This window comes from Rattus norvegicus, chromosome 5 (assembly GCF_021556685.1).
Source record: "Rattus norvegicus strain SHRSP/BbbUtx chromosome 5, alternate assembly SHRSP_T2T, whole genome shotgun sequence".
NCBI classification, from domain to species: domain Eukaryota; kingdom Metazoa; phylum Chordata; class Mammalia; order Rodentia; family Muridae; genus Rattus; species Rattus norvegicus.
In genome coordinates this window covers 115755456-115783111 of record NC_141538.1, presented here as the reverse complement: position 1 = coordinate 115783111, position 27656 = coordinate 115755456, and the positions used below count along the sequence as shown (strand labels likewise).

Genomic DNA, 27656 nt, shown 5'->3' with positions numbered 1-27656 from the left:
CCCAGCACTTTCTAGGGGCTGCCAACATGACCAGATTTGTTAAACTGAGTATGTGGTGTGAGTATTCACTAAGGGCTTAGAGTAGTCAAGAATGAGGTCCTGTGGAGCTGAGGCTGAAGGATCAGGCAGATGATGAGAAGACCTGAAGAACTGGGCAAGTAAAGGCACCAAGCAGTCAGGCTCAAGGGCCATGCTGAATAGGAGACCCCATAGTAAAGGATTTGATACACCTAGGGCAGAAGTATTTCTGCTCCCACTATAGCTGACAGTCAGAGAGACCTGTGATGTTTTAGGCCTTGTTGGGAGGCAGATATCCCAGTGTCCCGTTTCTGCATCCTCTGTGAACAAAATACCAACTGCCTGCTTTCCAGTCTATCTTTCCAAAGGTGTTTGTACAAGAGCAGAGGTAACTGTCTCTCTCTAACGCAGAGGGTATGTCTGCTTCAAGCATGTCTGTTTAAAACTTTGAGTTCCGTAGCTCTGGGATCCTTCAGTAGTGGCCAGTATTCTTCAGACAGAATCAGCTGAATCTATACAATCTTCTGAGAGGTTCTGTCAGAAAGGATCATGTGGCCTGAGATAAGAGTCCCATGATGACTGTGCCTGCAGGCTGGGAAGTCGGGGAAAGCAGAGCTACCGAGTGTTAGGGTGGAAGCATCCAAATGAGGCAGGAGGTAGGTGTGCAGCTCCAGGCCGAAGCAGAGGACCCGTGCATCTACCTCATTCTATCCAAGCCCCCTGCCTAGTAGTTGGTGCCACCCACATTCAGGATGCATCTTCCTCAGTGAGTTATTGAAAATCCCTTAAAAGACACACCCAAACATGTGCTCCAACCAATTGTGTGGGCATCTATGTCGGTCAGCTTCCTGCCACTATATCAAATTCCTTGCAGTGATCAACGCGTGAAAAAAAAAAAAGTGTGTTCTGGCCCTTAGACCGTAGTCAGGTGTACACTTTTCAGAGATCTGATGGGACTGCCTCATGGTAGCAGCAAGGAACAGAGAGCAAAGCTTCTCACCTCATAGCTAAGAAAACAAAACAAAAGGAGAGGCTTGGAGAGTTCCACAGTTGCTTCTCAGAACATTCACCAACAACCTAAAGACTCACATTAGGACATGCAGCCTCATCCATGACCAGAACGTCAGTGAGTTTTTCCTGAGCCCCAGTTCCCATGACAAGGACTGGCTGAGCACGTGATGGTTGGCTTCTGGCTGTCGACATCACTAGACTAAAGGACACGGCTAAGTTCGAGTCTTAGATGACCCTTGAATACACACATGTTCAGTCTGGTCTTCAGGGTGGCAAACGGTCTGCGATCACAGACCCTGAAGAGCTCTGGAAAATCACGTGCTAAGTGCATTTCCGACAGACCTCAGTCCATCTTTACAGAGATCATGGCTGTGTTTTCTATCTGCATTTGGTCCTGAGAAAGAAAACAAGACAGCCTAAAGGCTCAGGGTTGACTTTTGAAACATTGTTACTCTTGGCTACAGAGTTTGAACTTCATGTATTTAAACAGTCTGGGAAGCATTTTGAACAGGAAAAGAACACAAGGAAAAAGCCTTTTCAGAGAACTTCTCTAACTCGGGAGTGTTCCATGGATTGAGCAGGGAGGAAATCCTGTTAGGAAACAGGCTAGTAAATATTAGGAGGGAGAAGTAAGATTCAAGATGGTTTTGAAGGATGGGCTAAATGTACCCACAGTGGAATTTCACAAGCCTAAATGTCAGGCCCTGGATAAGACTCCACCACACCAATGACTCCAGGAAATGGCTGTGAGATGTGACTTAGTGCAGCCCTTGAAAAGAAAACCAAAAGCTTCCAAGGAGGAGGCAGCTAGGGTGGGGGTGGGGGGACAGGGAGTGGGAGTGGAGGGTGAGTCAACAAAGGGTGTGTCTTCCAAAAGGATCCCTGCTCTTCAACTTTGTAAAATGCCAGTGTTGGGGATTGAGGGAACAGTGGGGCTCTGGCAAACTGTCCTACCCTTAGTAGCTATTGGCTGATCCCTAGATTGTCCGCCTCTCTATAAAGTGGTGACTTTATATGCGCACTTCGCTGTGAGCCCCATGGCAAGCCTGTGAGGCTATCCGTGCCTCCAGTTTTACAAATAAGGAAAGTAAGGCTCAGAGAACCTTGCCTAAGCTCTACTAGGTAGCAAGAGTTAAAGCCGACACTCAAACCCAGGCCTCCCACCATTCTGAAGGCCATGTCTCTAAGCAACATGGTAGCTTCTGTGTCCTGAAGGATGCTGATAAAATGAAACAGGTTCACAGGAAACGCAAAGATCAGCAGACGGGAGCCAAGACACTGGTGTGTGTGGAGGGGGATGGGGAGTGTTGAGATCCTAAGCATGCAAGCTGTCCACAGAGAACACAAACACACCTGTGGACTGTGGGGCTCTTTGGGGACCAAACAGTAGTTAGAATCTTCAGTAGGACAGCTCCCATCTGTTTGAATAGAAAACCCCAGGTGTCCTTTAAAACCAAGCCCATACCCCTCCCTTGCAATTCTTCTCTGTCTGTATAGAAGCACCTCCTCTGTGCACTGCTCATCCATCCTCTGATGCTACCCACAAGGACGTAGGCCATACTCAACACCTCACAGACTCATGGGTGGGTGCTGGGGATGTTGAATGAGGATAGAGAACACTAGGAAATAAGTAAGCAAGTCGTGTTCCTCAGAGACACAGGCCATGAAGTAAACCCAGAGGAAATCGAGGAGGAGGCTGGGGAAGCCAGGAGAAAGGTTTGCAGCTGCTTAGCACTTCTGGTTGGCTGGGCAGCTGCTCCAGTGACAGGCCTGGAGGGAACAGGGACAGGAAAAAGCAAACTACCTTGGGCAGTTAACGTCTTCACCTGCTGCTCTTCCCTGGAGTCACTCCAAAGGGAAATGCAAAACAGGTGTCCAGGGAAAACCCACTGTTCCTCAGATGCTCCAGGCCAGAATGCCAAGAACAAAACTACTTCTTTTCTCGGTGCATGGTAACCAAGAACAAAAAGGTAAGAAGGAGAGGCTTTGAGGGTACCTCCCAGTAGGCCGAGGCAGCTTACCCAAGCTCTTCCTGATGGCCCAATTCTCTGGAAATAAGCCTTTTCTGACACCCCAGACTTTGTGCCTCAGCTTCTTCTCAGTCCAGCCTCCCTGTGTACCTGTGCCAAGCTTGTCACACTTCCAGCCCTGTGTTTGGGGACACCTCTTAAAGTATAACCTTTTATATTCAGGATGACATGAAACTCGCTTTCCACCTGAGCCTCTGCCACCCAAAGCAAGAATATGAGAGGATGTACAGGTGGAGGAGCAACCTGCACCCAGGCCAGCCCTGAGACTCTCAGCTTCCTGAGTTGTGAGCGTGTTCAGCAGACTGTTGGGTACTCTTGCAAACCTCAGGAACTCAATGCTTATTAATTCTGTCATCCTAAACATAACACTTTATACCTAAAGAGTTATTCCCAAATACAGGTTGGATGCACAATAAGCTTGGCACAGGCACTTGGGGACGAGGGACTGAGAAGATGTTGACTTGGAGCCGGGGTCTGTCAGGAGGTTTCTTCTCTAGAGAATTGAGGCACCAGGAAGAGCTCAGGGAGACTTCCTTAGACCTCTAGGAGGTACACAGGATCCCTCATGCAGGTTAGGAAAGGAGTACTTTACCTCAGGGTTCCTCAGTCTCTGAGTTTCCCTTTATCAAAGCATAGCACCCCAATTGGTATCTGCTTCTGATGGTCTTCTGTTTAACCACAAACTAAAAAGTTGGGGGCCAAATTCTTCCACTGCTTACTTGAAGCCGCCTTACTGCCCAGTGAGTGCTGAATGAGTGTGTCTGAGGAAAAGATCCTGGCAAAGGCACAAACAAGGCCAAGCTAAAATTCCTACCAGAGGCAAGCAAACCCTCAATAAATAGTCTGAGCCCCTGGAGGCTCCCAGTCCCAATGGACATTTTAACAGCAAGAGAATGGAGGTCTGGACTGCTCCTCTGTGTCTCCCCAGCATCAAGCATGAGAACGAGAACAGATTGGGTCAGTCAGCCACCCCTGAGGCAGACAAATGGGTCTCACAGGATATACTGTACCGCCACTCTGAGGGGCTTGAAGTGGAGAAGGGAGGATCCCAACCACTCTTTCTTCATGAAAGTATACCTTGAACCTTCTAATTAAGTTTCTCCATGACCTCAGAAACCATGGTCAGCTCCTTATCCTCCCGCCTCTCCCTTTGACAGTGGGAACTAGATGGGCCTTTTGTAGATCCAGTTTTCTCTACTAAAGATGGGAGGGTGGGTAGGGGGGCAATCTGGTTTCCTGGACTTTATGACTCCACACCCTGTACTCAGACCCCAATTTAAGTTTGCACAGGGGAGCTGGAAGGGGTAATTAATGTTCCTGGAGCTTTGAAGGTCAGTTTGCTCTGTGGCAATAGAGGTGTCAGGAGGTGATGATTAGCATTAATAGTGATTCTTATTAGCAGTGGGGCTTAGTTCTTTTGAAAAGTAAAGTAGCCCTGTAGTGATTTCCCAACTGCTGTGGTGCACACTCCAGTGTTAAGTTTTGTTCTTAAAAAGGGCAACACCATGGCAGCTTGCTGTGCAACCGGGGGTTGTGCCATAGGCCTCCTGTAAAGACCATGGTTACTGATGTAGAGAAGGCACCCGCAATGATCACTGTGGATGACATACTTCAAAACTCCTCCAGGTACCAAATCTGGTCCTACCTTCCTCCCTAATCCTCCAACAAGGCACAGTGGGCCTCATACATTCCTTCGAGGATGCTTTTCCAACTCTGGACACAGTAGTCCAGTCAGCCAGAAGGCTTAATTCCATTGTGGCACTTCTTCCTGTCAGGCACCCCGTGGGTCTCTTATGTGCCGATGGGTGCTCCAGACATGCTTTTGAGGCTCAGGTATCTGTCTGTCCTCTGTTGGGCTGGAAAGTTGCTGGGAACTGTCAGCTCGTCCACTCTATTCCCTAACTTGATTTGACAGAATGAACCTCTTCTGTACCTTATGCCTGCCCAAAACTAAGGGGGATAACGGACTGGCAAGATTTCCTACCAGTGCAAACATCTCCAGACATCTGCAGGTAGCTTGCGTCCCCAGAACTAGAACATGTTGAGGATCCGGATTCTTTGGGATCTTTTATTGTTTAAATTCTGTGGTAGTTACAAATGGAAGTGGCTATGTCTCTGTGTGTTTCCCTCTCCTCTTAGACACACTGGAAAATCCTGAGATGCAAGGCAAGCCAGGGGTAATCCCCATCCTTGACCATGGAGATTTATCCGAGGCATGCATGTGACCATCCAGGCCAATTACAGCACGGCTATGAGACTTTCCTATCTGATCTGTAGGAACAAAGCCTTCCTTCACTCATCACAGACAGTGAAAACGGGAACTTACACTGTGTGTATATGACCATCCACTTTTCTATTACATGCATTCCCGTCTACAGACCTGAAGAAGGCACATGAGGAGCACTGACAACTGATCACACTGCTTGCCATAGGCAGGAAGCTCACCTGTTCTGTAGTGACTTAAATGAAAATGCCCCCCATTGGATTGGATATTTGAATGCTTGATTCCACAGTTAGTAGAACTGAGTAGGAAGGATTAGGGGGCATGACGTTGTTGGAGAAAGCGTGTCCCTAAGGGTGGGCTTTGATGCTTCAAAAGTCCACACCAGACCAGTCTCCCTCTCTCTGCCTACTGCCTGAAGGTCAGGTTGTAAGCTCTTAGTACTGCTCTATCACCCTGTCAATGATCATGCTCCTCAACATGTCATGGGCAGACCCTCTGACGCTAAAACAAGCCCTCAATTAAATGCTTTCTTTTGTACGTTTCTTAGGTCACCGTGTTTCTTTACAGCAATAAAACAGTGACCATGACAAGGAATATCAAAGAAAGAGTCTGAATAGAGAACAAGTAGGAGGACCCAGAAGAATCTGAAGAGAATAAGTAGGAGGACCCAGAGGCACAGTGGCCCCAGTGCTGGACACGTGGAGCTAGCTGCCTGTGAGGTTGGATCCACCCATGGCCCTCTCACCATCTACCTGGACTTAAGCTAGATTGTCTGGATTTCTTTGACATGAACATACTGGCCATCAAGAAATAACAATACCACTTCTTCTTTCATTCATGTCCACCGGGACACACAGAATATTTACTATAAACATTTTCCAATGGTCTTACTTACTCTCTGGTATATTACTTATTGCCACAGTCAAGGTAATCTTTCAGTATAGTTTCTTCAGTGGGACAAAGTAAGTGCAATTCATCCATTTTAAAGATAGTATAACTGAGTCTCCAAGGAGCAGACAGACTTGGGTCCCATAGATATTACAGGATGGTAGATCCTAAGCTAGAGTCTCTATGCCCTTGCATTTCTTCATGCTAATAAGTTCATGCATGCATGCACAGCAGTTTGACTAGTTGGCTTCCTGAGATTTTCTTCACTTCCTGTTATGGTTAGCAAAGCCCTTCCAACAAGCACATCACGCTACCTTTCCCACTGCTGTAACAGAATGCCGGACAAGAGCAAACTTAAAGGAGGAAGGCTTCCTTTTGTCTCACAGTTGAAGGGCACAGTCAATTGTGGTAGGAAAGTGTGGTACACAGCTTACTTTCTTTTTTGTATTTTGTCCAGGTCTCCAGTCTAGGGACTGGTGCTGCACCTTAGTTAACTCAGTCTAGATTCCACCACAAACATGACCAGAGGTTTGTCTCTTAGTTGATTCTGTTGAGATTAGGGCATCAATCACCACACACATCCCAGATCCTGACTTGCTGCTTCTAAGAGGATGGGGGTAGTGTGTGTCACCTTTACAGCTTCACACAATGGCCTCTCAGGATCTCTGGGCAGAGAATCTAATCCTGCCATACATTGCTCGGCCTCAGCAGCCTCCAGGATCCTTTCTGTAAGCCTCTATGAGACTGGGACACTTGGTATGGTGGTTTGAATAAGAATGCCCCTCCCCTCTATGGGTTCATATGTTTCAGTGCTTAGTCACCAGAAAGTGGCACTACTTGAGAGGGATTAGGACATGTGGCCTTGTTGGAGTGGGTAAGGCTTTCTTGGAGAAGTGTATCACTGAGGGTGGGCTTTGAGGTTCAAATGCCAAAGCTGGGCTCAGTGACTGTCTCTCCTTTCTCTTCCTGCTGCCCGTGGATCCATGTGTAGAGCTCTCAGCTAATCTCCAGCACCATGGCTTCCTATGCGCCACCACATTCCCTGCCACAGTAACAGTGGACTAAGCCTCTGAAACTGTATCAGATTTGTCACACTCATAGTATTTCTTTACAGCAATAGAACACCTACTAAGGTACTTGGGAAAGAAGGCTCCCAAAAGAGGCAGAAACAAAGACAGAGGAAGCTGCAAAAAGGTTCTGCTTTCATCGGCAGAGATGTGAATTGAAGATGGGAAGTTAAAAATGACTTTTGTAAAGTCATACAAAACCAGTCTTAAATCTGGACCAGCTTCTAACTGACACATTGGGCAAGTCACCACATATTTTAATTCTCTGTGAAGTTAATACCATCTTTGAAAATGTGTGTTTGTGATGTGTGTATATGTTTTGTGTGTGTGTGTGTGTTTGTGGCATGTGTATGTATGTTGTCTGTGCGTGTATATGTATGTAAATATGTATATTTGTAGTATGCATGTGTTTTGTATGTACATGTGTGAGTTTGTATGTGTGTATATGTATGTATGTATTTGTGGTATATTTGTGTGTATTTCTCTCTGTGTTTGTGGTGTATGTGTATGTGTTATTTGTGTGTGCATGTTTTTGTAGTATGCCTGTGGTGTGTTTGTGGTGTATTTGTGTGTAAATATGTGTGCGTTTGTGATATGTGTGTGTAGGTGCTATGTGTATGTACTTTGTGGCATGATTTTTGTGTGTAGGTATATTTTGTACATATGTATATTCATTTGTAGTATGCATGTATATGTTTATTTATAGTACATATGTTTTTGTGTATGTTTATGGTGTATATGTGTGTATGCATATGTGTTTGTGGTGTATTTGTGTGTATGTCTATGTGTGTATGTGAATGTGCTGGTATGTGTGTATATGTTGTGTGTGCAGTATGTGTTTGTGATGCATGTATGTCTGTGCGGTGTGTGTGTGTGTGTGTGTGTGTGTGTGTGTGTGTGTGTGTGTAAGCTCCTAGAGTGTCTGCCATATACTAGTTGCCCAGGAAATCTTTCTTCCCCTTTCCTGCTCTTTGCCTCATAAGAATAATCATGTTTGGTTCTCCTAGTAGAAACCCAGAAGGAAAGAGCTGTGTGTGGCCCGAAGCTGTTGAGTACGCACTCTGCTTCCCAATAGTACCTTCTCAGCTCCATACTCCTCCGCACCTCGTCTGTCCCAATTACTTCTCATCGTTCGACCAATCTCATACCCAACTTTGTCCACAGGGCATTTTAATGGACGATTAATTTGCACCTATGCTTGGCCTGAAAGAATATCTAATGATATCCTTTCTAAGAGAGCGTTGTCTTTTTCAACAGAGAAAATGGAAGGAAAGGAAGGAAGATGGAAAAAAGAATACATAAGGGTTGGGGATTTAGCTCAGTGGTAGAGCGCTTGCCTAGCAAGCACAAGGCCCTGGGTTCGGTCCCCAGCTCCGAAAAAAAAAAAAGAAAAAAAAAAGAATACATAAAATATAAGAGACTTATTGTTTCAAGGGCCTCCCCAGAAATATATTAGTAGCCACAGGAAAAGGCTAGAGCACACCAGACATTGTACTCACCAGTCGCTGCACCCAGGTTCTCTATTTTTACCATCTTGCCCTCATATACTTTTTTCTCCTACGATCAAAGTGCTTCATAGCCTCGAGTCTCAGCATAAGAGCCTTTGACATTGATCAGCTCGTGTTTGACCAATGCCAACACTGGGTGCTTCGAATACATTGCTAACTAAGCAGGGCAGACACCTAAAAAGCTTCTTAGAGGGCTGTCAGGGACACCTTACACCCTCTTAAATTATTTATGCATTTAGTTTTTGTTTCTTAAGATCTTCCTTCGTATCAAGTCTTTGTTTGAACTTATTTTGTAGCTCTGACTGGACCTGAACTTATTACAATCCTCCTGCCTCACCCTCTCAGATACTTGTGTGTGCCACCAGGCCCATGTTCATTTGTTTGTTCAAATTGGTGATTGAACCCAGGACCCTGAGCATGCTTGTTGAGTGCTCTACCACTGAGCCACATCCCCAGGCCTAGGATTCTCCTTAGAGATGGTATTTGTCTCTCCTTCTACTCCCACAACTGTTACTACTGCTGCCACAATTACTTTTACGTCTTTCTTCCTTTCTTTTTTAAACCAGAGGTTGGTGAGATGGATCATTGGTTAAGCACACTGTCTACTCCTGCAGAAAACCTAGGTTCAATCCCCAGCACCCACATGGCGGTTCACAACCATTCTTAACTCCAGGGGATTCAATACCCTTTTCTGGCCCCTCAGACACACATGTGAGGCTCGTACATGCAGGCAAAACGTACATATACATACACGTGCAGAAATTAAAAATAAAATTTTTAGGGGTTGGGGATTTAGTTCAGTGGTAGACCGCTTGCTGGTCCTCAGCTCTGAAATAAATAAATAAATAAATAAATAAATAAATAAATAAATAAATAATTTTTTTAATTTAGCCTAAAACTCCATAAACAAGGGTGGCCAACTCATCAGTTTGCCTGGTCTTAGTTTGGTATGGTTAGCAAGTAGTAAAATTCAGCAGCAGCTAATGCCTTTAGATATTTCTAGTTATTAAGGCTCTTCCACTAACATAGTTGAACTAGAATCCTCTGAACCTGCAAATGAAGCTCAATGGTGCAGTGCCTGCCTAGCACATGTAAGAACCTGGGTTAAATGAACAGTACACCCCATTCCTCCCCACCCCCAATATAAACAAACAAATTCACCATAGTTTCTACCAATTGGTTGTGTTCTAACTAGGGACACGGCCAAACCCAGACTCATAGAGCTGGTGGCCCTTCAAGTACCTTTCACATACCTTTCCTCTTGCCCTCTTCAGATTTTCTAAGACTTTCTTCCATTGTAACGAGGGTAATAAGATTTGGGGATGTTGGCCACTGTCCTCGGTTCTACTCTACCTCCCTTGTAAAGTGCCTGATTGGAACAGAAGTATAAAACTAATCCCCACTGCCTCGTGTTTCTTGAGTAAACTCCTAATTATATGGGCGGTGGTCGTGTGTGTGTGTGTGTGTGTGTGTGTGTGTGTGTGTGTGTGTGTGTGTGGTGGCCACTTTAAGCACTATCCACAGATTTACTAGATGGATACAGAATGAAGATCGTTAAAACTACAAGTAGTAAATATATTTATTTTCATTTAACTTGGGCTAAAGTCTCAACTCTCTAAATTTTATATCCACGTGGAGCTCAAAATATAGTATTAGACTGTTGATGTATGGTCTGTTGTTATGTACTATAATGCCTAATACTGACCCGTGTGCTTCAGGGAGGAGAAAATCTGCACATACTCTAAGTAATACTATGTGATCTTCCTCCTTAATTTAAAACTATTTGTTGGACGAAGATACCAACAGCCTACAGCTGAGCAGCAGAGAGAATGGTGGGGTTTCAGTTCCTGGGCTTGGAGTCTGAGGAGAAGCCACAAAGAGGAAAAAAGAGAGAGAAGGTGGAAAGAAGAGAAAATGCCGTGAGGTAGATGAATCATGAAAACATGGACATAGAACTGGCCAATTGGAGTCAAGAGCAGCATGGAAGAGTCAAGGAACATGGCAAGTGATTCCTTGGGGTTATGGACATAGACGTAGACATGAAGGCTTGGAGGACAGGCATTTGCCCAGCTCCAGAGCTGATTAAGGCTGATTATAAATATGAAAGTTTTGTGTTTTTTATCTGGGAACTGAATGATCTAAGGAGAGGTAGAAATGGCAGATTGAGATTAAATACATAATACAACATTACATAAATAGTTAATACCAGATGTAGCTGAAAAACTTAAGGTTCTCCAGTATCAGGACACTAATCCATCTTGGAAGTGGAGAAAACAGAGATCAATGCAGAGTGGAAAGATAACATGAGGACACATGGGAGTATCTTAAGTGACCTCTCCCGTCGCTGGGCAGAATACCTGACAAACGCAGTGTAAGGAAGACTTGGGGTCAGTTTAAGAAGAGATTCGTCCATCAAGGTGGGAATGGCACAGGAGTGAGAGTACACGCTGTCTAGCCATGCCTTCTGCAGGGAGGAAGCACAGTAACCAACGCTTGTGTGTAGGTCTTTTTTGCTGTTCTTCAGTCCAGGACCCAATCCAAAGGACGCCACCATGGCAGGGTGGGTCTTCCTTCCTCAGCCAAACCTCTCTGCAGACACTCCCAGAGAGACCCGTGGGTGAGGATGGATTACCACAGACGATACTGTGTAATGATGAAGGCGGACACGCACGACATGCTGAGGGCTGACGAGGAACCCCAGCAACCCTCACAACCTGCTTGGGAACAAGGATGCCTTCTCCTTAGTCTTTACCACTGGTTGTATGGCATCCCAAAGTCAACTAGGTTTTTGGATCCTCAGTTTGATCATTAGAAAAACTGGAAACACAAATGTGTGGCACATGGGGTTTGTTCAGTGACTAAGAGAGGTAAGAGACAGGCAATTTACAAACTTCTCAGTTACCAGTAATCTAATGCTCTCTCGCTCTCTCGCTCTCTTGTGCTCTCTTCTCTCTCTCTCCCTCTCTCTCTCTCTCTCTCTCTCTCTCTCTCTCTCTCTCTCCCCCTCCCTTCCTCCCTCTCCCTCTCCTCCCTCCTTCCCTCTCTCTTTCCCTCCGTCTCCCCCTCTATCTCTATCTCTCTTGTCCAACAAGTTTTCTAGAGGGTTCTACTGTTTTTTTTTAACCTATAAAAATCTATAATTTTGTTTGTTTTCTAATTAGCTTTTTAACCCTTTACATATTTTAGGTTTGTTTCTCTGCTTGTCTTAGTTTTATTTTGCATCTCAATCTCTACATTCCTTGGTTAGATATTCAATTGCCTGTTTCTCGTTCATTCTAATTCTTCGACATAAACGTGCAGACTATGATTGACTTTTGACTATGACTGTCCCTGTAGACTGCTATTATACACGACAGCTTCATTTTCAGTTTACTAAGTGGTTTTTAAAGTTTTCTTTGTTGGGTTACTGAAGTATACTGCCTCACACTGTACCCTGGCCTAGCTGATTTGTCACTTGCTATCATAATGTGGAAGCTACAAAAATGAACGCTTTCTGTAAACAGCTTTCTCTGTAACATCTTTTAGGTAAAGAATACCATGTCTGATGAAAAATATATATTTCATGTTCTCATCATGAAAGCAGCAACCCCAGAATGTCAGCAGCTTTGAAAATTCGGACATTTTAAAATGGGTACATTACTAAAATGTTTGAATGTTTTATGCTCAGAAATAAAAAGAAAAACCGTAATCCTACCCATATCTCTGTTAGCAGTGTCCAGTGGCACTGACCTGGCTTTTGAATTACGTTCTCGGGATTACAGAGTAAGCATCAGTCTTTTGTAAGGCTGAATACTGTGGTGATTTCAAGAGGAATGTCCCCTGTAGACTCACGTGTTCTAAAGCGTGGCCCATAGGGAGTGGCACTACTAGGAGGTATGGCTTTCCTGGAACAGGTGTGGCTTTGTCAGAGAAGTATGTCACTGTGGGGGCAGGCTTTGAGGTCTCAGATGCTCAAGAAAGGCCTAGTGGCTCAGTCTTTTTACTTGGTGCTATATGCAGATCCAGATGTAGACCGCTCAGCTCCTTCTCCGGCACCATGCCTGCCTGCACGCCGCCACACTACTTGTCATGATGATACTGAACTGAACCTCTGAAATTGTAAGCCAGCCCCAATCAAATGTTTTCCTTTCTAAGAGCTGGGAAGTGGGGGATCATGGTGTCTTTTCGCAGAAATAGAAACCCCAAACAAAGCCCATTTCTCTGTAAAGTCTTCACAAACCACCTTTTATATATATATAAAATGTGCTTTGCCTACAAGTCAAGCATTCAGCTCTGGCTAACAAACCATACTGTGAATTCTTCCAGAGTTAGGGCTGTGACTTACACTTTTTTCTATACCTTCAGATAGCCCCTGGCTTCTCCCCTCTTTGATCACATGACAACAAACAGCAAATACTGTGAGTGTTTGATTCTCCCTTTTACAGGACACCTATGAACTGTACTCTGAAATGTAAGGTCAACATTTTAAAGCTGGAAAGTGGCCCAGTCAAAAGAAGCTTTCAAAGGTTAAAGTCATTACTTAACATGTACGATTAGAAGAGAAACACTATTCCAAAACTTAAAGAATATGCATTTGGAGCACATGTAGTGGCTGCTATCCACCCATGACAGCATCCACAGGTTGCATTCTGGCAAATGTGGCAGTTGTATGTTTGATTTACTCTTCAAATGGCTGTGGCAATAGCAATTTAAAGAAGGAATGGTTTCTTCTTGGTCACAGTGGAAGAAAGAATTCAGTCAGCCACAGAAGGGAAGACAGGGCAACTGCAGCATGTGGCGGCTAGTCACACTGATCTACCATCAAGATCCAGAGAGCAGGCAGGAAGTGTGACCAGGCTATCTACCCTCAAGTCTCACCCTTGTGACTACCTACCCCAACAAGACCTCCTCAAGGTTCCATGACCTTTCCAAACAGCACCACCAGCTGGAAAACAAGTGCCAACCCAGGAGCCAATAAGAGACATTTCACTCTAAATCACAGCAGTGGCAATGGCCAGGGACGCCAGGAGGATTCCCACAACTGGCACACCGTCTGTGCACGCTCACTGGTGCCCACAACAAACCTGTGAAACAGACAAGCAGACGCTATGATCTTTGTTCTTTGGAAAATAGGTATTTAGGGTTCAAAAAGATCAATCTTTCCAAGGTCATAAAGGTAGTAGACAGTTGAAGAAGAAGCAAGCCAAGATCTACACTCTGCCCTGATTCTCTATTCTTTAGCCTACAGTGACTCCGAACTGATTTTGGAATTCTAGACATAAGTCACTGCACTGGCTCACCAGCTTGAGTGACCAGATTGCCACCCTTGGAATTCCCTTTGGATAGGCATGTGCTTGGAGACACTGCAGAGTAAACACACAGTCCCTACCCTCCTGAAGCCCACAGACTTCTCATGCAGTGTCTGCAATGCACAAGACAAACCCTATCTGCCATGAGCACACAACAGAATTAAGGTAATTCATAGGGACCTTAGGCATCCTCCACTGAGCATTGCTGTGCACCAGGTTCTGTCCCGAACACTTTGCTATGCAGAGAGTAACATGAAACACCAACTGCTAAGCTCACAGGCAGAAGTTAAGGGCTGGCAGACATTTTGACTATAGCTTAAAAAGTAAACCAGGGGTTCTGACCCACAGAAAAAGGAAAGAGTGCTTTACATTGAAATCACCTGGAATAACATTGTGCAAAAGCAACTAATCCATCCAGAGACTGGCTACAAAGGGATGGCCTACAGTTAGAGAGCCCAGGGAGGCTAAGTACCCCCATTTCCCCAGGCTTGCCCTGGCTCCAAGGGGGAGACACAGATGGCCAAGGCTGTTTGTTTGTATGTTACATTTTTCCTGAACACGTTCGAAATCCTAGTCTCCAAAGAAAAGAGAAAACAGACTTACTGGGCCAAAGGCTTTCCCTGAGAAATGTCCCTGTGGCTATGTGCCAGCATAGGATTCCCCCCATATCCCAGACCGGCAGACGGCAGATTGGAGCCTTCCCCAAACCTTTCAAAAAGGCAGGGATTAGAGGTTATTCCCTGGGAGATTTTCAACAGAGTCATGTGCCCAGCAGCTCTGCCCTAGTATTTAGGCCCACCCAACTTTGGCACGCATCCTGGTGACGTTTCAGTCCCTCCCTGGCCTGCCCTCCCCTTTCCTGTTTGGCATAGCCTAATGCTTCCTGCCAGGCCACACCTCCTCTGAGTGTTCCCTGAGAGTGGTGTTCCCAACCCCTGAACCCCAAAGCAGGGTTGGTTGTGGCTTTGATTTTAGTGCTGGACAGAGCCATGGAAGTGATTCTGCTACTCGCCCTTCCACAGCCCTATAATGGTGGCACCCACTCCACAGGCTCCTGCCCCAGCACTCGCTGTGCACTCCCTGGCTATCATAAACCAAGGATGTGAGGGGAAAGACAGCCCTGGGTGTAAATGGTAAAAGGACCTAGGAACATTATTTGATGCAAACTTTGAAAAATAAAATTCAATGGGTCAGTCTTTTATTTTACCTTTTTTCTTTTCTTTTCTTTTTTCTTTCTTTTTTTTTTTTTTTAACTACACACAGGGAACTCTGAAGTGCCACAGGAAGTGGGGTTGGGGGAAAAGACTTTTTTTTCCTGATATGTTGTTAGGGAAGAACGAGGGTGTCTACGTCAGATGGCTCTGCTCAGATCCCTGATCTACTGACTATGATCCCCTGTGAGAGGCCTGACCTCTCAGACCATCACACACTCAGGTGGCTGTGGTAAGGCTTCAGCAGAGCATGCATTTGGTATCTATTAGCCTCCTGAGGTGACGTGTGAGTTCAACGCTGTCCATTACCTCTCGTGCCTCCCACTTCCTTCCCCAAAGTCTGAAGGCAGCCGTGCTGGAGCTCTGGTCTGTTTTACTTCACAGGCTGTTTGTCACATGTGAAGCTGAGTCACCCTGAGTTCCTGCTGCCTCGAGGCTGTGCTCTCCTGAAAAGGATGTGTAGCTGCGCCAGCCCCAGGTTCTGAGTGGACATGCCGTTCTGGGAACCCTGCAAAAGCTGACTGGAGATGTGAGATTGCTCACACAGGCCTGAGCTTCCGTGGCCCTGAGTGCTTTCTTGTGCTAGGGCATTTCCAATGAGAATGCAGACATGTGAGCCTGCAGGCTACTAGGAAGGGTGGGAGTGTTGCTGAGAAACAGCATCGTGGCACCCAGCACCCCAGTAGGCACCCAGAGGAACCCCAGGGGTGTCTAGGGGAGAAGAGATAGACTAACTACCAAGAGACAAGGAAGAAGACAGTATTATCATAGCCCTCTCTTAGCACTCTTTAAGATGACTCTCATCCCTGAGAGGCAGGCTTATCTCCACTTCCAGATAAAAAGTGGGTGCTTTAGTGAGGTGACAGTGGTTAACTGAAGTCACGCTAGTTAGTTGTAGGCCCCTGTGGCTTTGTCACCTGCACTCCTGGGGCTCACATAACAAACAGGTGCAAGTGTCCAGAGTCAGAGTCGCTAGGGCACAACCCGAGGAGGGAATCATGGACCTCTGCTTCACAGATAAAGAAGCAGAATTCAGAGAGGATGAGGGGGAACACAAGAAAGGAGGACTATACTCAGGCCTCAAACGGAGCACCCAGAGTCCTCTCTAGTATAGGGGAATGGGCAAGCATTCTCTTATCCTCTTAGTATCAAACTTAAACAGGGCTACCAAACACCTAGAAGTGGCCTGCCACTGAGAGTCAACCCCCTCCAGCGGCCCTGATTCCCCACCATGGCTCCCACCAAATCTTCCTATTAAAACACAATTCTCACTTGTTGTAGTGCTTCATGATAAAATCTCAGCACTTAGGAGACAGTGGCAGGGGTGGCTCAAGTTTGAGGCCAGCCTGGGCTACATAATGAGATACACAGGAGGCCAGCCTGGACTACATACACAGGAAGAAAGAAGGAAGGGAGAGTATGTACAACTTTCCCAGACTCTTGGTTCACTTGGCCAATAAAGAGTGAATAGTTAGCTCTACCTCCACATAGCTTCTTTTGGTTGTTGTTTGAGACAGGGTCTCACTATGTAGCCCGGTCTGACCTTGAGTGTCTATCCTTCTTCCTTAGCTTCTAGTGTACTCGGATTCTAGGTGCGAGCATCTAACTTATCACATCTTTAAAAACAAAAAACAAACAACAACCCGGCCTCAGGTTATACCCTCTCCCCATGCTCTAACTTGGAGTATTCCACCAATTCTTTAAAAAGCTATACAATTGCTCCTCTGCAGCATTCCACACCCAGGACCCTGGATGCACCAGGATGAAGCAAGCAAAAGTGAGTGACTTATAAAGCAGGAATAGCATGTATGCATTGTCTGGTTAATTGGTGAGAATTCTGAAAAAACAACAACAACAAACTAACTAACTAACAAACAAAAACCAAACTTGTTCTCATGGTCATTGCTTCAGGGATGAAAAAGTATCAGAGTCCCAGAGAGACAAGGCAAAGTTCATCTGCTTCTGGGTCTAGGAGAGGCATGAGGCTCAGTGCAGTGAAGTAACACATGGAAGCTTGACTAGCTTTGCAGAGGTATGCAGAGAGGGAAAGAGGAAAGGAAGTAGAAGGAAGGGAAGGAAGGAGAGGGGAGGGAGGAGGGAGGGAGAGAGGGAATGAGGGAGGGAGAACCTAGGTCTTCCTGACTTCATACTGCTAACCTATCCTTTTCGGGGCATAGATATCCTCTCTCAAAGGCAAGAGGCAGCAAGCTAGTAGAGGCCGAGACCCTGACTGTCTCCTTCCTGTCCAGGGCCCCATACCCATGACAGTGTAACAATAGTTACTGACTTTCCATAGTCAGAGACACGTAAACTTCCAGAGTGGCCCCTTGATTGGTCTGAGCCTTTCAGATGTCATTTCCACCCAGATTTTATGGGGATTCGCTTTCTTAAAATATACTTCATTTTTCTTTCTAATTACAGCCATTTTGATGGGGGGAGGGCACATATGCCATACCACCTGTGTGGAGACCAGAGAAGAACTGATCAGAGTTGGCTCTCTCCTTCCTCCATGTAGGATCTGGGGATTAAACTCAGGTCAGCAGGCTTAGTGTCAGGCACATTTACCTGCTGAGCCTGGGGCTCTCTTTGGAGTAGAGGACATTGTGGGATATCTTCAGTAGCTGCTGCCAGCTGCTGTTCTTGAAGACCAACAGGTGTCTTGTCTCCCTGAGTCTATAGTAGGGGACTTACTCTACCATGACATTCAGAAGTCTATAGCAGGACCTCTGTGTTGACACTGACCCGCCCCAAATCACCAGTGTCTGTGACTGATCCTGCCTGTGTGAACACTTCATCCATTCCGCTGCTGCCCCGTGCCCAGTGTGTTCCCAGTCCATGGCCTACACACCTGCCGTTCTATCTACTTCAAATGCATGTCCTCCAAGTCTTTATCCCACTTCACCTCAACTGCATCCAGGGCAAGTGGCACTCTCTCAGAGGGCCTGTCCTGAGTTCCTCATGTAAATGATCCCTCGAGGTAGCCATCTTGTCAGAGTCTTCTTGGTTCTGTGCATGATTATCTGAACTGCCACACATGGTCCTTATTGACCTACTGTTCTCCTCCAAGAGAAAGTAAACTTTACAAAAGAAGATAGTTTGTCTGTTTTACTCCTAAACCCTAAATGATTGTAAGGGACTGTGTCTACTCTTGATAATAAACTAAGAATGAAGGAAGAAAACTTACATTCCCCTGCACTTAGTTATCAGATAAAAGCTCTCTGGAGGATTACCAGGAAGGATGCTAGGAGCCTGGGAGATCTGCAGTCAACCTCAAAAGCCAGCAGTCACCCTCTATTGCTCCAACGCAGGACAGCTGCCCTTAAGAAGATATAGCCTCGGTGACGACTAAAAAAAATTAAAGTAAGTTACTGGCTATGTGCAGTAGCCCACTCTGGAGGCTGAGACAATAGGAAGTCAAGTTTTGAGGACGCCATGAGCTACACAGCACATTTGAGGCTGGCCAGAACTACCCGGAAAGACCCTATCTCCACAAACAAAAGAAAAATGGAAAAGTAAAACCAAATGATAAGCCAGGGGCAGCATGTGGAAGTGTGCAGGGATGTGTGGTATATGTGCTGTAGGATGTATAGGAATGGGTGACTTACGTGGTGTGGTGTGTGTGTGTGTGTGTGTGTGTGTGTGTGTGTGTGTGTGTATGTTTTATATGTGTGGTGTTGGGGGATGTAGAGAAGTAATGGGACATGGAGTGTGTGTATTAGGAGATGTGATGCGGTGTGGAGGGGGTGGTTTGGAGGGGGTGGCACGGGTAATACATGTGCATGTCAAGATGCCTACGGAGGTCATAAGCAATTAAGAGAGATTTGTAAACAACACTGGAAGCGTTAGCGTTTGAGAGACGGCCCTACACAAGCAGAAGACCAGTCGTCTCCATCTGGATGCAGTAGAGCCGGGAAGTTTTCCGGTGAATCTAGCTAACTAATAAACCCGGGGAGGAGGGAGAGAAGGCTCCAAGCAGAGGAGCAACCTGTACTGAGGCATGGAAGGATGAGGAATTCTGGGACAGAGAGGTGACAAAGGCAGATTCCTGTGTGTGGTCCCTGTGCTAGGAGAGCACACATAAGAGAGACCAGTTGGGACGAAAACAGAAGTGATGGCAAAGGCATCCCTGGAGGTGTTGGACAAACCCAAGTCCAAAAACCGATTGTGTCACCAATTCCAACCTCTCTGGGCCTCGCCTCCTAAGAAACAAAGCACAGAGAAGAAGATGGAAAGAAGCACCCTCCCTCTCCCTTGGGCTGCTATTGGCAAGGATGGGGGGAAGATGTCGCACAGAAGCTCTGAGGGGGCTGGTGTTTGAAGAGAAAGCACTGAAACCGCAGGCCTCTGCTTCTGCTTGCTTAAGTCATGACATTTATTTGGAGTTTGAAGGTCATTAAAAGTGGCTGTGAGGCATTTATCTAGGGCAACTTGGGTAAACAAGTGACTGAGAAACCTTGGCTGAGGTGATCTTGAAATCTCTTCTGAACCTTCAGTTCGGAGGTCTGCAACTCAGGAAGAGCAGGGAGATGCTGGGAGACTTGCAAGCTGCTGCTGCTCCCCAACTGCAGCTCAGACTTTGCATTTTGTCCCTGTGCAGAGTGAACAAAGTCTTGGAGTGGATGTAGGATCAGACCCCTCCTTCACAGCACATGGTGTCACAGGCTCGTGGGCTTATTTCAAATGAGCAAACTCCTGGAACATGGCAGTTCCCGACATACAAAGCTGGACAAATACCCCTCGGCATTGAACGGGCTGGCATTCTACCTACTCCCGCCCCATATCTGATCAAGTTTATAAGGAGATGCAAAGATGGTTTGACCCTCAGAATGCAGTCTCCGTGAATGATGGGAGCTTACAGTGTGTTGTTAAGAACCCCTCCTAGCTTAAAAATCTTTTAAACATTAAAGCTCTTTAAAAATTATCCTGAAAAATCTTATCCATTCTGCTTTCCCAACCCTGACTTCCTGCATCTAACTGGAAACGTCAAATGGAAAAGCCGACCTTGAGATGATCGAACATTTATGCGACAAACATCGAGGAGTGCTTCTGTTTGCACTGCCGGACAGCCCACAGTCTATGCTTCAGAGCTCTGGCCACGAGGATTAGAACAGGACTCCAAAGAGAGAGGGAAAGGGAGGGAGAATGCGTCCATCTCTTAGAGGCAGTTAGTACGAAAGGCCAGAACCTGAGCATGAGCCAGACCCATCCATCGGATTCCATGAGGCACAGCAGTAGAGACACAATTATTCCCCAAGTAACCAAAATATACAGGTGGAGAGGCTAGCACCACTAAGCACCTACTGTGCGCAAGGTGCCTTATGTAGAGTGTGTTAAAGTGTGAGGCTTCCTGAAACCTCTATACGAAGAAAGAAGTCCCTGGGCTTACTGAGGAGGTGGCCATGCATCAGGCCACTACTGCAACCCCATCTCCTTGCATAGCTCCTCTCAGCCTCTGGGCACCAGGATATTCTCCTACTTTGTAGCTATGTGGCATTTACACAAGTCACATAACTGCTCCATGCCTCAATTTCCCCCTAGTGAAATAGAATACTAGTAAGACCTGTCTCCTAGTGTAATTGTAGAATTAAATAAACTGGTTGGGTGGAAAGAGCTAAGACGGTGCTGGCCAATGCTTTCCAGCCTGTGCACATAGCTGGTGAACCTGCCAGACACCACAGCTCACCCTGTCTCACCACCACCCAGTGTCTGAAGAAAGTGCACCTGGCAGGGTCATCCGGTTCTTAATTGGCCTGAGAGCCCTACTTAGACCTGCCTAACAATAACAAGCGAAACGGAACACTCCATTAATTAATTGTTTTTTAAACGTCCTAGGCTTTATAGATGTGTATGCATTCAGTTTTCAAAACAATTATATGAGGTAAATGTTGCCAACCCCCAGTTTAAGGCTTCAGAAATTAAGACTGAGGGAAATTAAGTCATGTTCTCAAGACCATAGAATTGGTGACTGTCCTAAGGAGGCTGAAATGCAGGCAGGCCCTATCTCACTCCCTGGGACTGGGGATAAGACTGTTACTCTAGGCTTCACCGTATTTAACCAGCCAAGAGCAGTGACATCCACCACCACCACCACCCACCACATACACACACACACACACACACACACACACACACACACACACACACACACACACACACACACACTATACTGAGGAGGACTGAGAGGAGGAAGTAGGCAGGTTCCCACAAAGGGAACTTTCTGGAACCAGCAAAGCTCATAGCACTGAGCCTCAGCTGTTGTCCTTGCTCAGAGTCCTCAGTCCTGGGTCCTCCCACCCCTACCCTCACTCCGGGCACCAAAGAACCTGAGAAGAGAGTCTGAAATCTCAATGCTTCTCTCTTTCTGCTCACCTCTCAGTGGATGTGGCTGAGGCCTCAGACTGGGCAACAAAGTATGTTTAAGGAGTGGAGGAACATGTAGAAACTGCCAGGATTGTCTTTGCTGTCTCTTATTTTCAGCTAAAATCATTCTGAGTTCTATAGTCCTCGTTACTATTTTAATAAGATGGTATATTTGTAACTTGAGGACTAGACTGTCTCCGGAGAATCAGCCGGCGGCTTATGCTACGGTTCAATTCTCATTTGACACACCCACGGCACTTCAGAGGGTCCATCTCATCCTAGACCATTTTTTACCCAGACTCCCTACACCAGCTTAGTACTTTTGCAGCGTCCTTGACAACACGCAGGGTAGAAGAATGAGAACAACATTATCATCCACATTATTGGCTAAAAGTTTGGGCCAGTGGGAACTTGGTAGCAGAGCGGGTTCCGGGGTCACAGAGCCAGACTTTGGCTCTACCTCCAGCGTACCTGGCACAGAGAGCTAGACCTGTGGGGACCTGCCGCTAAAAGCCCTGGCTTTGTTTACATACAGAGCTAAGGGTGGAAACTGGCCTTGTATGGATGAAACGCTGTAGGGCCACTGGGGGAGGCAAAAGGCAGCAGCCTGATAAGAATCTACGAGTAAGTACGTGAAAGAATGCACTGAAACTCCCTACCAGGATCACAGAAACCCGACCGAAATTCGACCTTAGGGACCCGCCCTCATGCCCCATCCTGCTGGCTAGACAGGCAACCCGAGGCTAAAATGGCTCTTGAATCGTCTCCAGGCCAGGCCACCTGCCTCTCAAAACCTTCCGTCCTAGTTCTGCCTGTGGGCGGGACTGTAGGGCAGGGAGTGCTGGCATGTTAGAAGGGAACCTCGTTTTATTGAGCACCTACTACTACTATGGCTACTACTGCGCTGTTATCTCATTGATTCGTTCGTTTTACATCTGAGAAAGCGTGGTGCCATATAAACTAAGTCACTTGCCCAAGAATACAAAAGCCAGGCGAGTCGAAACTTAACGCTGTTTTTTCCCCACCCAGTCAATGGTTATACTCAGAAGAGGTGCTGGTGGCAGTGCCTTTGGGTTCCGCCACCACCCCTACCCCACCACCCGCGCCCCCCGTCCCCGCCCCCTCTGCTACACACACCGCGGCAGGGTTATTCAACTGCCCATCCACCGGCCCACAACTTACTGGCTCCACCCACTCGCCCGATTTAGTAACCGGAAGTTGCGCCCTAGTGTCTGCTGACCCAGAAACGCTGGTCCCATCCTACCGTCCCTGACTAATGCTGTTCAGAAGGACTTACAGGTGCGCTCACGGGCGCAATTCTCTGGTCTCCGCCCGGATCGCAGCCCTGCATCCGGTCCGGAAGCAATGGAAACTGGTCTTGCCGCAGAGTTCCTGGCAGTGCCCAGCCCACGCCCACCCTAGTGCTGCCCCAAACTGGTTTCTTCACTTTCCCTGAGCCGACTCTTGCCCCGGGCAGGGAAAGGAAGCAGATTACTCAATGTGCAGGAAGATTGTTCTGGTTCCCAAGGGAACTAGCTACCAGCCAATAAGCCAGGTGGACCCTAATGTAGCCATAGCAGGTACTAGGAGTCCAACTCCCAGGACCATGATGAAAATCTTCCATGATCTGTGCTCAATTTTAAGTCCCACGAAGAAAGTGGGCTGGATGAAAGGGGCCACAGCAGTTTCAGAGATCCACCGGGGTGTAAAGCGACCCAGAGGCCAATAACGTTATCACTGGACCACCGTCAGTCAACCAGCCAACTACACCGGAGGAGCAGACTTTTCTGGAAACCTCAGCTTCTTTATTTCAGTGGGCTTGGCCTGAAGAAAACCCAAGTAGTGGAATTCGTTTATTCCTCAGTATTTGAGACACAGCTGTAGGCGCCAGGCATACCAGCTTGACCCAAACTTCCCCTCATTAGTCCCAGCCTAAAGAGTCTGAGAAGTTGCTGGTCATTTTACTAGGAATTGATGTACACAGACACAGCCCCTGGCACCCCCCATCCTAATATAAGTTACAAATACTATTTAGTAAGAATTACAGTACCTAAAAACAGCATATATGCCTATGTATAAACCTCCACACTTGTGATATTGTTAGCAGGTGAAAAACTGGTTCTGAAAAATGTAGTGTTTAGCCCGATATTCTATCTAGGGCTCTCAAATCCAACTCAGTCAATGCCTTAAAGCCAGTGCCTGCCAGAGTTGCCTGACTACTCAAGTCAACCCAGAGCCCCTCTGATGAGATGCAGATGGCACTCCGAGACTTCCATGAGTCTTCTGGGCTTGACCCAGATGCCAACCAGCACTGGCACTGTTCCCTGACCACTCTTCTCCCCTTGAGTCTAGCATCTGTACTTACTCCAGCCTGGGAAAGAACATGGTGTGTGAGACCATCTCTGTTCTAGTGACTGACTGCCCCTCCCCCTCCCCGGAGAACCAGGCAGGTAGGGACAGATCCTGCTATCCACAGATGTCTTAACAAACAGAACGGTTTGGCAATTACACATACCCTTTGCTGGAGCTCCCACAATCTTCCTGGACTCCAACCAACTGCTACCCACTCTAGGGTGACCACTAAGAGCTGACTACAGGTACTTGCAGTGGTGTATTTACCTAAGCAGTATTTTAGCCCTTAATGTGCCTGCCAGTAGACTCTGAGCTACTGCTGCTCTCTCTGAGGCCCCGGAAGTTCTTCAGCCATCAGACATGAAGAGATTCCTTGGAACAATATTATACTAACCTGGAAGTTTCCCAAGTGGTCTGCTGTGCAGGGCGGGTCTCACACATGACAGGCCTCAGTAAAGGTGTGCTATGTTGGTTAGTTTTTTGTTAAGTTGAGGAGAGAGTCACTTGGGAGGAGGGAAGGAACCTCACTTGAGGAATAGCGTTCATTAGACTGGCTTGCGGGCATATCTGTGAGGACATTTTCTTCATTTCTGATTAATATGGGAGGGTCCAAGCCATTGTGGGTATTGTCATCCCTGGGCCAGGACTCTATGAGAAACGTAGCTGAGCATCTAGAGGAAGTAAGCCAGTAAGAAGCGCTCCTCCACCACGGTCTTTCCTTCAGTTCCTGCCTTGCATCCCTGCCCTGACATCCAAATAACCCCTCTCCTCCCCGTTGATTTCGGTCACGGTGTTTATCACAGTAACTAGGACGAGCATCCAACACTGGATACCTAATTATCAAATATGCCATTCATTTCCCACAGACTGCTTCAAGTCCCCCAATTAGACAAAAGAATCAGGGTTTTAAGATTCTAAAAAGACAATCTAAGGAGAAAAAAAATAGAAAAGAATTAAAAGTCTTCTCCAACTTCCTTCTTTTGTATAGAGAGAGCTCCAGCCCCAAGGAATCTGGAGTCAATTCCTGGCCACTGCTTTTGCCTACATGCTGTCCTGGGTTGGGCCCTACCCCTAAACCATAAACACATTTTCATTTCATCCCCAAGTCAGCCCCCTAGACTCCGATCACAAGGAGGGCAGTAATTCTATTGTCAGACTGTTGAAGAGAAAGTGGAGGCCAAGAAAAGCAGAGTCCAGTGATCTGCCCTGCTCACACAGAGTCCTTCCTCAATCTCTCCACCCCAGACCATGCTGGGAGCTCCAGTTCAGTCCAGTCCTGGGCCACACACTCTCTTACAGGCTTAAGAGAAGGACCTATGGGTCAGGTCTGTACTGCAGAGCTTTTAGCATTTGTAGCTTTTAGTCCCTGCTCCCCCAACCCCAGGGCTGTCCTCACATACAGGGGCGCTTCATTTGCAGTTGTTCCTGAGAAATATCCTTCCTCAGGCTGGTCTGTGGGCCTGTGGGTATGTCTGTGAGGACATTTTCTGTTGCACTTCTGTGACTTGAGCACTTTTCTGTACATAGGTTAAACTTTCTAAAAAAAATCACAAATATAATTTCAAACCTCTAGAAAATCACTTTCCTCAGCAGGCTTTCTGTTCTTTTTATTTTAATATGCAGGTCCAGGGATATCATTTCCTTCTCTAGGTCTTTCTGTGGCTCCCCAGTGCGACCTGGAGGGGAATGCAGCAGCCACTTTTCTCGGGTCCCCATTCCACCTCTATGTATCCAGTCTTACTACTCTCTGTGCCTTCATCCTTCCCTGCTTTCTGGCCTAGCTGGTTCCTATTCTCTCAGTCTTGGAGCCTCGGTGTTTCATACACCTCCTCCAAGAAGCTCTCTGAACCCCTCCCCTCAGACCCTTCTCATTACTCCTCTCCCCGGTTCATCTCCCAGGGCTTCAGGGCCGACCTCCACCTCTCCAGGGCCCACTGGCAGACTTACTTCCGTTTCTCCCATGAACTCTCCCAGGGCAGAGGCTACATTTTGTCATCTCTGCTCCCCAGCAAAGTCTCTGCGCATGAATCTTGACTAAAATATACTGAATAATCTCTGCCTAAGGCCATAATGGTTGGTCTCACTCTTGCTTGGGACACTGATTGCTAAGCTGTGCCTGTCCCACTCTCAGACAAGACATTCCTGGAAGGCACCGTGGTGAGTTAAACAATACAGCCAGGTCCTCAGCTCCAGTCCTTATGAAGGGGACCTAATTTGGAAGTGGGGTCTTTGGAGCAGGAAGGGTTTCAAAGAGAGATCACTTGAGGTTCAGAACAAGCTTTCTATTCAACCGTGTGTTCTTATCAGAGAAAGAAAGAGATTTGGGATACAGAGAGACACAGTGAAAACACTTTCAAAGTTATGCTGCTGAAAGTGAAACAACTCTCCACAGGGGAGAGGCCACCAAAGGAGCTCAGCCCTGCTAACTAACACCTTAGTTTCAGATGTCCTGGTGTCTAGTAATTGTGAGAAAATAAATTTTTACTATTTAAGCTACCAAGCTTGTAATTGTTATAGGAGCCACAGAGCACAAAAGCCAGCAGGAACTGTGCTTTTCATTGTGTTGATGCCACGACCCTGCTCCTGAACCTATTGTGCACACAGTAGGACTTCCACAGAAGCCTTTAGGGGGACCTGACTTCATTAAGGCCTTGTCATTTGCCCAGTGGACCATATAGGCCTGGAATTGCCTAACACATCCTGTAGGCCCCTCCCTACTATTTCATAAGTGGTCACACACATTCAAACCATGGTGTGTTTTGTCTAAGCACCTACTATGTGTCATGGTCTGCAGAAGGCTCACACAACCTGTTTTTATATGCTCACAAGCTACCTAAGGGAGAGAAACAATTAAGAATAAATTAAGAACACAGACTTAGCACACATTGAGAATGTGGCTTCAGTCCCTGTCACTGAAAATAGAGTGAATGAATGAATGAATGAATGAATTCATACTGGATCACTTACAGGTGAGAAGAAGGAAGCCGAAATGGAGGGGATCAGGAGCAATTGTGGTATTATTTTGCATAAGCCATGGAGGGGGGCTTTCTGAGGAGGCAGCCTGTAAGCTGAGGCCTGAGGAAGTAAGAGTGCCAGTCAGCAGATCCTCAGAAGGAAGAGAGATGACAGGTGTAAAGCCTCAAACCAAGAAAGTTCTGGAAATATCCCATCACAGCCAGGAGCCATTGGTGGTTGCTACCACCCAGAGTGAGCTGGCACTAGGGATGCTGTGAGAGGCAGGGATTTGAATCCATATCTAGGTTCTTGTGTCCTGTGGCAAAGAATTGGGCATGGGTCACATGATTAGAAACAGAAATAAGGACAGTCTATCAAGAGGCCAGGGGTGCCGGCACATGCCTTTAACTCCAGCAACTGGGGAGGCAGAGACAGGCAGATCTCTGTTCAAGGCCATCCTTCGTATACAAGGCCAACTTGTATATAGCAAATTCCTGGACAGCCAGGACCATATAAAGAAACCCTGTCTCGAAAAGCCAAAAAGATAAAAAACCAAGAGCGAGAGATGGGGGAGAGAAAAGAGAGGAATAAGGGGTTGGCAGTGAGCATATACTCCAAAGAGCAGGTACATGTATGCAAACCCATTTCTTGTGCGTGTTCCATTTGTTAGAGAAGCGCATTCCGTCTTTTTGGGTTAACCAGTTTCTTGTGTTTGTTTTGAGGTCCCTCTTTCTGTCTCTACTG

General features: G+C 46.6%; 1 long non-coding RNA gene across 3 annotated transcripts in view; it reads right to left on the bottom strand.

The window, feature by feature from the left end:
- The window catches only part of LOC148005918 (uncharacterized), a 28912-nt gene extending 5784 nt beyond the window's left edge, over window positions 1–23128 (bottom strand). Inside the window, exon 1 of one of the 3 annotated variants that reach the window (XR_015620348.1) lies at window positions 22903–23128. This is a non-coding gene — a long non-coding RNA (uncharacterized LOC148005918). The remainder of the gene's footprint in view (window positions 1–22902) is intronic. The other 2 variants (XR_015620347.1, XR_015620349.1) reach the window with 2 other exon arrangements.
- Window positions 23129–27656: the final 4528 nt, after the last annotated feature.